Genomic DNA, 12899 nt, shown 5'->3' with positions numbered 1-12899 from the left:
CAATATTTCAAAGTCCACGTACAAGTACACAAGTGCATAGTAAGAATGTACCGAAATGTACTTTTAATACATCGAAAAATCAAAAAGATAATAAAGCATTATTCACTTATCTCCTGATTCATTTTAAAACAATTTTACATTTCAGTTATATTTTTTAATAATATTGTAAAAATAAAAATAATACTAAAACTTGCAAGTTACAATATGATACCCTACAACATTATGTATGTAGGTGTATAAGCAGACTGTATTACATTTATAGAAAAAATGCACCGTTTGGTACGGTTTACAACTGGCGGCATCATCCGATCTTATTTCTTCAAAAATTAAGGCGGAGCTCACGTTGAGGTCGATGAAGATCGTTACCGCATCATGATCAATGATTTTTTTTAAATATGGATGACATTGATCCGGGAGAGATATGATTTCACCAAAAATTAAGCTAGGTGCCAACTGCTACGCAACCATCGATTTATTGAAATCAAAATTTGGCGATACCTTGATTTCGAGAAATGGAACTGTCAATTGTCCTCCATGAGAATGCGCTTCGTCAAGAACAGCTGCCGTTGCCATATCGCACACCCAGTTCAAATCTTTCGAAATATCAAGTTGTATCGGGAAAAATTTTTGTCAACATGCTTAAGGAAACACAGAACACATAAAATAGTTCCAAAATATTTTGTTTGAAATATTTTTTAAATCTTTTAGATCAATTATTTCCTTATTTAGTAAGGTATCTTTCTAATGACAAAATACATGTACAAAGATTATTGGAAGTGCGTTACTGACTGACTATAAGTTCTTTTGATACCCACCACTTGCATTTGTTGTATTAATTTTGTAATTCCGTTTGTAACACATCAAAACATACAAAAGTATATGAGGAAAATCAAACATTTTGGAGAATCGTTGAAACTGAAATCAGATGTTTTCGATTTCTTTAGGGTTTATAAATAATAAAAAATCATGACACATGTCGGTAGACCATAGTAAAAAAAAAACTGAATCCGAAATGTTAGGTTAATAATATTTCACATCTTAAAGTTATGGTCATTTAAAATTGCATATTTTAAAAATATGCTTTGAAACTTACAATACTTTTCAATAATAAAAATAACTTTTTCAATAATTTGATATCTGCAGTAACAGTTTCTAACTTACAGATCAAATCCAAGGGTTCTCACAAGTTTTTGCTTCAGGGCCCCCTTAACCCATTTGAAAGCATGGAAAACTTGTTTCAAAACATTTTAAATATCATATTCACTATTACTTTCTTCTGAGTTAACATTTTTATTAGTATTAATTATTTTAACTAAAAAGGTCATATGTATAGTGTGGTTAATACAGAATTCCGATTCTGTCAATATTTAACCAATATATTTCGCATTACGAATGTCGTATCTGCTTCTAAATAAATTCCCGGATGACATGCTGATGCTATTAAGATAAAATATAGTATGTATATGTTTATATATACATTAAGATAAAATATAGTTATGGTAATGTTTTTTGTAGATCTCTTCTAGTAGATTTGTATATACAAATATTTCAAATAGGATCGAGAACAAACATTTGACATAATTTTTAATTATGTTATGCCAATTTGGGGTCTTGAGTAGAGTGTCCAAAAAACGGCAAATTTAAGAAACCGGTTATCGGTTTAACCGAAAACGTGTGTTTTTGAAAAATGCGGTTTTGATTATAGTCTTTTAAAAAAGCGATTAACCGGTTTATATTAAATTTTTATTTAATATGAAGAAGGTCTTCTTAAATTTATTTTTATTTATGAACGCTAATAGTAAATGTGTTAAGAATTGTGCACTAAATCATTGTAAATGTAGCATTTTTGATTTCGCAAGGCTCTATCTTTATGCAATTATTTTATATCATTTACGAAATATTGCCAAATGCTATAGTTTGCTATAAAATAAATCAATATTTTTAAGAATGGTATCAAAGTTTTTCATAAATATGTTTTAATGAACTTTAGAAAATATATTTTATTAAAACCGGTTAACCGTATTACAAAAACCGGTTTGACAAAAAACCGAAACCGGTGGAGTTTACAAAGATGAACAAACCGGTTGACCGGTATTCTGTTTCGGTGTTGGATACTCTAGTCTTGAGTCTCCACCCACCTTAGTGTTGAATGTCCAAATTCAAAACTTAAGCTCAGCAACACCTCCTCTATAGTCGTGGGAGATTTTATTAAAATCGGATTATTGGTTTAAAAGTTACAGATTTATTTGCACTCATTTCCCTCACTGTGGCACAAAAGCTCGGTATGTGATTTTTTAACCATCCTCGGGCAAAGTTTATTGTTAATCTTCTGCATTTGCAAAGATTCATCTTTTCAGCCTTTCTTTCATTTCGAACAAGCCCAAACATAGTCAAGTTTCTTAAAAGGCTCAATAAAATGTTAGCATATTTAAACAAAAATATAAAATACGAAAGAAAAAGTTTCGCGTTAAAAATTGGAAGCTCGATTTTGATTTTAGAACCATGGTTTCTTAGAAACATTCTTAGAATTCATAGTAGATTACGATTTTGATAACCGCTTGGTCGAAAAAAATTTACCCACTCTAAAATAATTACATTAATATTGGTTTCATATTTTTATATATGTACGAGTACATTCTGATTTGAAAAAAGTTCTCTTTTGAAACGAATTGCGCATTTTTTATATATCAAAACTATAAAGAAAACTATTCGTAATCGAATGGAAACATGAACACTGATTAGTACATATGTATATGCAATAAATGACAGTTGTCAGAGCAGTAATATCGAACCGTATGGTTATTTTCACGTTCTACAAATATTTTCCAATGACTAGTCATGACTGTGGTTTGCAGAGCTAAAGAAAAATTAAATTTTCAATAGTTTTCCCTCTTTCCAGACATTTTCTTTTGTTTTATTTTACTGATGTGGAGTGTAGGGTATAAATATGGTAAAGAAAATATTAACTAGCTAAATATAAAACATTAACGATTATTCAAACACAGACGCTTTAAAAACAATTTTGCATAATATTTAACTCGACAATATTTGTTCACAGATCTAATAAGAAATTAATTAACAATTGTACTTGCAATTATTTTTATTGAAATAATTGCAAATACTTAGGCCGTTAATTATTAGTTTGAACAATTAACCAATTTTCCTTATGAAAATTTACATTGTGTGAGAAAGTCAATTTAAACTTAACTAGCACAGACAAAAATATTTTTTTTAGCACAGCCGATTCTAAAGTTAACAGAGCACTGTTAATCACGCTAAAAAGGTAACGGTAACGATAATTTGGATTATTTCGGTAACGTTTACTAAGCGGTAACGGTAGTTTGGCTTATTTCGGTTGATATTCTATTACATTTTAAATTCTGTTGATTTCAATAAACTCAATTATTAAATGTATATCTTTATAATTTTAAATTCTTTATAGGTAATGGTATTTACGGTAGCTTAGCAATAACGTAATTAAGTTGAAAGGGTATTTTAGGGATAATGGTAGCCAACCTTGCTTTCTAAATTATATGTACCTGTAGCCCGTTTCAGTATTTCTCGAATCGTAAAACTTTCCGCATGAAATGATTGAATTGCAACAAAAACAGTGTAAAATGACACAAAAAATGTTTTTTCTCACACAAGTGTTTCTGTATCATTACTTTGCGAGAATTATCTGTCTGTGAGAAAAAGTGTTTCTGTAGAAATATTGAAATTGGTGCAAGTAAACCAAAATTTAATTTTCATCAATATCAATGTCGATCATCTTTTTATACCCTCCACCACCATAAGTGGTGAATGAGGGTATATATAAGTTTGTCATTCCGTGTGTAACATTGAGAAATATTCATCTGAGAAGTATATATATTATTGATCCTTGTGAAATTCTAAGTCGATTGAGCAATGTCCGTCTGTCTGTCCGTCTGTCTGTCCGTCTGTCCGTCTGTCTGTCTGTCTGTGTAAAACACGCTCACGTCCAAAATAGGCAAACAAAATTGGTAGACTTGCAAAAAAATGTTTATTGTTCTCCTAAGCAGTTTGGTATTGAAAATCAGCAAAATCGGTTCAGTGGAACCAGAGTTATGAACCAAAATGTGAGGCAACCTAAAAAAAAACTTGATAATTTTAACATAATTTTCCTTATTTGTGCAAATATATTGCAGATAATACCATAAAATTGCACACACGTTATTTTTATGTTAAACGGACTTACTCTGGCGAAAATTATAAGAATCGGTCTATGATTTCTCCTAGCCCCCATACAAATTTCTTCCCGAAATATGGTTATTAGGTCTGTAAATGCCTACAAAATTGCAGTATCCACACAAAATTCAGGAGAAATAAGTTTCGTGCTTAAAAAAATTACAACCCAAATTTTTTTGTGGATCGGCCCATATTTGACCGTAGCCCCCATATAAAGTTCATTTCCGAAAATCACTTAAATAAGCATAAATGTCTTATAGATAACGCTATTAAGTTGAAATTCGTCATAAATAGTCCCCATATATACCAAAATCGCTGTACCTAATTCTATGAAGATCGGCCGATAATTGGTTATTTACATAGATCCATAGTTTATACTTAGAAATCATACTACAGGATTTTGTGAATATCGGTCCATATTTGACCATAGCTCCCATACAAGGTCCACTTCCGAAAATCAGTTAAGTACTCATAAATCTCTTATAAATATCTTTATCGTGCTAAAATTCGACAAAAATAATACTCATATACATAGAAATCACTGTACTAAATTGTATGCAGATTGGCCGATAATTGGTCATAGCTCCCCTATAAGGCCCGTTTCCGAAAAAGATATTAACCTTAAAAAATATTTAAAACATATCGATATCAAAATGAAATAACGCACAGGTCAGTAATTTGTATCCAGTAATCATACTTCTGAATTTTTTGAATATCGGTCCATATTTAGCCATAGCTCCCATATAAGGTCCACTCCCGAAAATCACTAAAATCCTAATAAATTTGTTACAAATATAGATATCAGGTTGAAATTCGAAACAAATTTATTCAATATATACAAAAATCGATGTACCAAATTTTATGATGGTAGGCCCATAATTATTCATAGCCTCCATATAAGAACCACTTCAGGAAAACAAATTAACCAAGAACCGTACTAGAAGATTTTTTTAATATTGGTCCATAATTCGGCATAGCTCCCATATAAGGTCCACTCTTGTTAATAGCGTTGTTTATATGAAATTCTACAAAAATAGCCCTTAAATACTTAGGACCATAATACGTTATAGCATCCATATATTAAACCAAAATAGTACACAGATCAGTTATTTGTATTAAAAAATCATAATACTGAATTTTGTGAATATTGGTCCATAATTGGCCACAGCTCTCATATAAATACATAACAGTCACGTTCAAATATTTTATGACAATCGAATCATAATAGGTCATAGCTCCGACATAAGTCAAACAACCAAATATTTTGAAATTTGTCTAAATATATTTGTATACCCTTTTTTATACTCTATATCTTCACTTGAGGTTAAAAGGGAAAAATGTTGATCCAAACGTATTAAGTATATATTGTTAAATTTCATACGTTCTAATAGGAATTTCAGTTATAAATTGCTGAATTAGATACAATTTTTTGTACATTTGAAATAAAATATCTTCTGCGTAAACTAGTCTTTCTAACAATTGTTATATTATTTCAGTTGTTATACCATCATATTTAGGTGGAGGGTATTTAAAATTCGGCACGGCCGAATATAGTACTCTTACTTGTTCTAATTAGCTTGAATGATTGAAAATCACAAGTTTAAATTATTCAAAACCTCAATTATAAATTAAATACAATTTGCTTATTTAAACGGGGAACGTGGGAGCTATGGTAACATAAATCTTCATTAGGTTCACAAGAAATAAATGCCACTCATGTTCGAAAAAAAAACTAACAACAAGATTTTTATGATAACATACAGAAAATACAAATTCATTGTGGAAACCAATTAATCTGAAATCGAATGTTTTGTTTTATGTAACCGAATAGTTAATAAGTATAAGGTACTTTTACTATTTAAAAAAAAAGAAACAGATTTTAATCTATATTTTGTGAGTTTCACAAGTCATGCTAAATTACAACAAATTCGGAAGTACAAAGAACAAAACGTGCTGGTTAATTTGATTACAAAACTGTTATCAATCTAACTAACAAAACAAATTGTTTTATTCATGTTTTGGTTCTTAAAAGAATTTATGTTGCTACAAGAATATCGCAATTAAGTTCTTCAATTGGCAACAAATTCGGTTGTTAAAGAGAAACTTATTTCTTTGATTTCTCATTAATAAATACATAAAGAAAATTTTAATGCAATTTTAGTGAAATCAAGCAATATTTTTCCTACTGGCTAGAATACTATATAATGTTTATTCCTATTTGTTAAATTTTCCATTTGAAATTTAATTTTCTTTTAAGCACCAGGCTTTTTATTGGTATAATTTTGTAAAACTATTAAAAAATGTATTATTAAAAGATAAGATTTAGAATACAGTAATTAAAAAATTAAACCATAGATCGAAAAACTAAAAGTGCGAAAAGAAGAAAGAAAATTAGTTGTTTTTTATATTTTTTGTTCAATACGTTTAAAGTGGCGTGACTTCAGAATTGTACATTTCCACACAAAATATAAAACGATTGTCATTCAATTTAAATGAAAAGATTAAACAAATATTTTAACGATTACGTGTCTAATTTTGATTTATTAATGACATCTATTTAAAATGATTTCATTCTTTAAAAGCCTGTCTGAAGATACATAAATATACACTGGAAGTTTCTCTAGTGCTTACACGTCAATTAGTCTGGTCAGCTGTACCAGAATGGGGTTATAGCCTATTATACGCAATTCTTACAGATTTCCAGTATCATTTTTATGAACATAAAACTTATATGAGCTGACCATATCACAAATAGGGTTCAATGTACCTCAAAAACAAAATTCGCCGTACACCCCCTAATAAAATGCAGTTCTGCAAGACAGTTTCGAAATTAAAGTATGATATATCAATATTATTGTCTCGGGAAGGCTAATGTTTTGCTCTAATGGCCATTGACCTCAATTATCCCGTTCTAATATTTATCCACCAGATCTTTGTTCCTACCACCCAAATGTACCACCCTAATGTCAGAAAATTAAAGCTCGCGAGAAATCATTAAACTTTTGCTAACGAAGTAATTCAATATTACCCCCATAAAAAGTCTGCATTTACCGTCGGATGTATAAGTATAATGTAACAAAATCGTGTCTTTTTGTCAAAGATAATTCGAAAAAATGTTGTATAAGCTTTTCTAATGCTCCAAGGACGAAGTCTATTGAATTTTGTTAGAATCGGTCCATTATTTCTCATAGCCCCCATATAATTGCCCTATCTGAAAATAATTAAACCTTCATAAATATCTTAGTTATATAGATATCCAAACCAAATTCAGCAAATAAGTTTTATGTAAGCCGAACTCGCTCCACCAAAGTTTGTGACGATCGGTCCATAATTAATCATAGCTCTAGGGTTGCCAATTTTATTTTAGCAAAAAGCGAGACAATTTTAAAAATAGGTGAAAAATGGCGTCAACTACGTCAACTATCTTAATACGAGCGGAGTTAACTATTAAGTGCGAATGGTCTTGCATCATTGCAAATGCAAAATTTTAAAGTTTTTTTTTGTGTATTTAAAATTTTGCATTTGAAATGATTATCTAGCATTCGCACTTAATAGGGAACTCAGCTACTGTATTTTTCCCAAATTGTAAATTTACGCAATAAATGTGTAAATCTTATAATAGAGTTAAATTAAAGAAAATTGTGTCCTGTATAAAAAAATACGTAACATGTTTAGTTCGTTTGTTTGCTACTTTAACTTGATTTGGAAATTTTCCATACAAAAAATAAAAAAAAATATATTGGAAAATATTGGGAGCCAAAAGATGTGCAGTTACATCTTTTGAGGCCAAGAACGAATCAAGCCAATATCGGATACTCTGTTCCAAAGTGAAGCGTATTGCAGAGAGAACGTTCTGCTTCAATCGAAACAAATAGAAGTCGGACGGGGCAACGTTTGGACTATAAAACGGATGAAGCAAAACTTCCCAACCACTTTAAGTGGTTTTTAACAGGTACTGCAGCATTTCAGACATAAAAAATGAGTAACGCCTCAAATTCTTGAGTATTTCAGTCACGGACAACTAGCCTGAAGATGAACATAATGATTTTTAATTATTCTGAGTCGATTGATCATTAAGAAATAACCGGTTAAGTATACCAACTCTTTTCTGAATAAATATTTGCTCACGGGAAATACATACATATCAGTTCCACATAATTGTTTGAATTTTTTTAATACATTTTCAACATAATTATGTATGTTCTTTAAAACTAGATATGAAATAAGTAGTTATTAGATTTGGAAAATCCAAAAAAGCGGGAATTACGAATCCCGAGTGGGTCGCGGGATTTCATGACTAAAGGCGGGACAATCCCGCGAAAATCGGGACATTTGGCAACCCTACATAGCTCCCATATGAGGCCCATTTCTGAAAATCATTTTAACAAGATTTCTTCAAAATGTTGGTATTCAAATCCAGCTCCCATATACATTTTAAAAGAGAACTGTTTAAAATCATCTTCTAGGTATAGGGATTCATATGGTCCGGCTTGACCGACTATACTTTCTTATTTGTTTTTATTATTTTGGTATAATTAAATTTTAAAGTGTTTCTGCTTTAGTTATCGAATTACATCGTTAGCAAAAGTGTAATGATTTCTTGCGAGCTTTAAATTTCTGATATTAGGGGGGTAGGAACACATATCTGGTGGATAAATAGTAAAACGGGATACTTGAGGTCAAAAACATTTTTTTTTAAAGGTTTTTACGTAAATAACAGCGGTCTTTTTTGGGAACATAAAGACGCAGATTTTGAGCTCATTTTTCTGTAGACCAAAATCGGTTTAATATATTGCAAATCTGATTTCACCATGGACATTTCACCATGATTTCACCATGGACATTTTCTAAACCCTTAAGTAGTGAACATTTTAGCACATTATGACAATATGACCAACTAGTAGACCGTGTGAATACCCCAAATATGTAAATAGTGGTTTCGCTTTTTGCTCAAATATTTGCCCAATGTGATTATAATATTAGGTTTTAAAAAATTATACCTAGTGGACTTTTACCTTTTATTGATTGTTGTTATACTCAGTTTTATTTTTTTTATTATTGTATTGTATTATTTTTTTATTATTTTGTCTGTTGTTAAATTTTTTTTATGTACGATAATTTCAAATATCAACAACTATTTATATATGTAGGAATAACAACTTGATTCACTATTAAATGTTTTACCGGCTTTATGAGAGCATTACACACACATAAACATCGCACTAGAGGAGAGGAAATTTCTCTTATTTTGGTTTTTATTTTCACGAGACAATTATAAAACAGCTGAGTTTTTTTTTCTTAAATCTTTCAAATATCAATCACTACTATAATTTAAATGAATTGTTTTTGGAAACAATTTAATGAACTATGTATGTATGTAGGTACGTTTATTAAACAACATTTACATAAATTTGATTATTATTTGTTTTGCGTTACTGTTATTATTTTCAATCTACTATTTCCTTAAAAGCATACATTTGTTTACAATGGAAAATTTATTATAGGTAGGTAGCTGCAAGAGAAAAAAAACGAATAGAAAAACATAAATAAATTGCAAAACACATAAATGACACTTTTTTGTCTTCTATTAAGTGGTAATTTTCCGTTCCGTACATTCTTCATAAATTTTTGCTTTTCAATCGTTTGGTTTTATTGTTGTTTAAGAAAACTTCATACGTATAAAAATAAAAATTGTTTGTATTTAGAAAAACCAAAAAAAAAATTCGCGGTTTTTACGCCTTTCTTTTTCCAATACAAATCTTGTCGTGAATCTATGAGTGTCTGTGTTGAAACAGAAAATAAATAAATTTTTTGGTTAAACGATAATGATATTTTACATACATATATGTATGTACATAATTACCCAGCAGTTCTATGAGACTGTCCCAAACTAGTGATTTTACCAATAATTTAGGATGACAACTAGTTACATAACTAGCCACGTGCAACTAGCCACGTACATACATGTCCTATTGACCCTCTTTGATTACATATAAGACTGTCTGATAACTTGTACAGATTAGTCAAGGCATTGCATGCACATACCGGTTTTATAGAGTCAGTTACCTTACTAGCTACATAAATTACTTGATCAGCTACACAACAAGTTATTTTAACATTTACGGGTGCTAATTAGTCAGTTAATAAGACATCTCATATACAGTCCAATAACCTATTGCTTGTAAACAAACCTTCCTCTGACACTTACATTATTTAGAGAAACTTAAGTGACAATTGACTTCACGGTAGATTACCTGGAATGTATAAAGTAACCAATTGACTTCTCTCTACACTGCAAATATCACATATGTACGTGTCAAGTGACTAAAAAACTATAAATTAAAGTCAGCAAAGTAATCAGACATTAGTTACAAGTACTGTCTATAAGGGATATATTGACTATTTGGTTAACTACTGGGTATGTAAATATGTATGTATATTAGGGTAGTGCCGTTTATATGGTGTCGATTAGGGTGGTTTTATAAAATCGATTTCCGATTTTTATAGATGCTCACGTCTATAATTGTTTCTTTTAGTGTAAAAATACGATTGTTAAAGTTTTAGCTCAATCGGACTTTGGTTTTGACTTGTCGCTTGTACTTAATGAGAAATATTAATTTAAAGTTTGTTGTTGCAATATTGGTAAGCAAAGGAGATGATGAACAACTTCTGGGAATATCCGTTTTAAAGAATAGCACAGGTATCAGTCAGGTAGAAGCTATTAGCGATACCCTTTTGAAAATTTCAGGACTCCCGTGCCGAAAGGGAAGGTAAAGTCCGTTTGAGCTAAAACTTTTACAATCGTATTTTTACACTAAAAGGAACACTTAAACATTTTAAGAAAAAAAGTTTGCCCTTTCACAAAAACCACCCTATTGTCGATATTCCCAACTGAAATTAAAGTTTTGATTGTTTGAGGATACCATTTCTCAAAATGTTTGTCCTGGCGCCAGTATTTGGTGAGCTGGATCGAACGACAAAAAGGTCATGTTTTAAGGTTTTTATGATTATTTCATATTTTGCGCAAAGGAAACATATTTGAATTCTCGTGCAAGTTCGAAAATATTCAAAGTTTTGTAATTTTCGACAATACTTTTAGTTTTTATTAAATTTTGACACAGAATTATCCAAAAACTTGAAATTTTTCCAAAAAAAATACAAAAGTTCGAATATTTTTGGACCACCACTATAATTTGCAACCGCCTGTCTATACTTGACAAATATTTATCATAATGACATTTGTTGTCAAGACAAAGTTGTCTATGCAAAAGCACTAACAATTTTGTCATAACGAAGCAATAATACTAATAAATGGAGACTATACCTGATAATTTTTTATCTTGACAACCATTTTGACGTTTATCATGATAAAAATTTGTCAGGAATATACAGGGGGTAAAGTGCCTTTCCAATATTTTATATGTTTCCAATGAAAGAAATATGAAAAACATCATAAAAACATTAAAAAGCACACTTTTGTTATACTTTTGATCCAGCTCAACAAATACTGAAATACTGAGATTATGGCATTCGATATCGAAATCATTTTTCGATACGATAGCTGATTCGATCACGAATGCGGTAATTTGGGGCCAAATTAACAGAAATTTTGAGAAACGGTATCTTAGAATGAATCAAACTTTTATTTTAGTTCAACATTCACAACGTTTTTTTGGGGCTACCCCAATGTATACATATCTACATATTTATTTACATTGTATTACATGCGTATGTTATGCAAAAGTTAACATAAATTAATATTTTAATAAAATTAAATGAGATGAAAGAAATTATAAAACAAACGAACGAACAAACACTTTTTTGTTATTAAACTTTTTCAAAACATTTACATTTATGTATATTTATTTATACTCGTACACTCCACCAAAATTAAAGAATCTGCGGGAGGTATTGGCAGACTAACTGACTGACTGACGGTGGTATTGAGTATGTAGTAGAAAATTTCTTTGATTTGCTTTATACCGTTACTCATTCGTATTCACTCTTGATTTTTATTTTAATTATTTTTCGTTTTTTTTTTTTTTTAATGAAGCGCACTCACAATTTTTACCGTTTTCCGTTTACCAACAACCTCTCTGTTATACGTTTAAAATTGCACTGATCACAGAGCGACGGCCAAAGTAAAATATTGTTTGTAGATTCGTTTTGTATGTTGCAGCCAAATGAATGGGTTGGTTTCTTTCCATAACGTGTGTGAAATTTTTTTTCCAACCCAATACATGTAGTAAAAAATAAAAGCTTCTTGAAGGCAGCTTGCTTGTGGAAATGATAAGAAAAAGCTTTGAATTTATTTTCATCTTACTACGTGTACTATGAAATACGTAATATTTAACTTAGAGTGAAAGAGAATGAATATTTAATTTAAAAATGTCGTTAAATTTATTTGTATTTTAAACATAATATGTTTAAAATACAAATACATATTTGTATTTGTAACGGACAAAATTACGGGTTTTAGATAAATGTGCTATAAATGTGGGCGTTGCAAGTAATTCGGTTGCTCGTGATGTAGAAACGAGAGCTATTTCCATAACTGTGAATTAATCAACGTGATTGAAAAATCACTTGTAATAACTGTTACTAATAATGTTATTGTAATACATATTGTTACGAATTTACATTAGCGATTTGAATTTAACGGTCGTTAGCAACTGCCAGCAACATTCATCGTG

The 12899-nt window shown here is 30.1% G+C and overlaps 1 protein-coding gene across 4 annotated transcripts in view; it reads right to left on the bottom strand.

Annotated features, from left to right (window-relative positions):
• The window catches only part of SLC5A11 (Sodium/solute co-transporter-like 5A11), a 37374-nt gene extending 24966 nt beyond the window's left edge, over positions 1 to 12408 (bottom strand). For 2 of the 4 annotated variants that reach the window (XM_065500577.1, XM_065500581.1), the window contains exon 1: positions 12057 to 12259. The gene's annotated coding sequence lies outside the window, so the exon portion shown is untranslated. The other 2 variants (XM_065500579.1, XM_065500580.1) reach the window with 2 other exon arrangements.
• Between the last annotated feature and the right edge of the window lie 491 nt (positions 12409 to 12899).

The sequence above is a fragment of the Calliphora vicina genome, chromosome 2 (assembly GCF_958450345.1).
Source record: "Calliphora vicina chromosome 2, idCalVici1.1, whole genome shotgun sequence".
In the NCBI taxonomy this organism is placed as follows: Eukaryota; Metazoa; Arthropoda; class Insecta; order Diptera; family Calliphoridae; genus Calliphora; species Calliphora vicina.
This window is presented reverse-complemented; position numbering and strand designations above follow the sequence as displayed.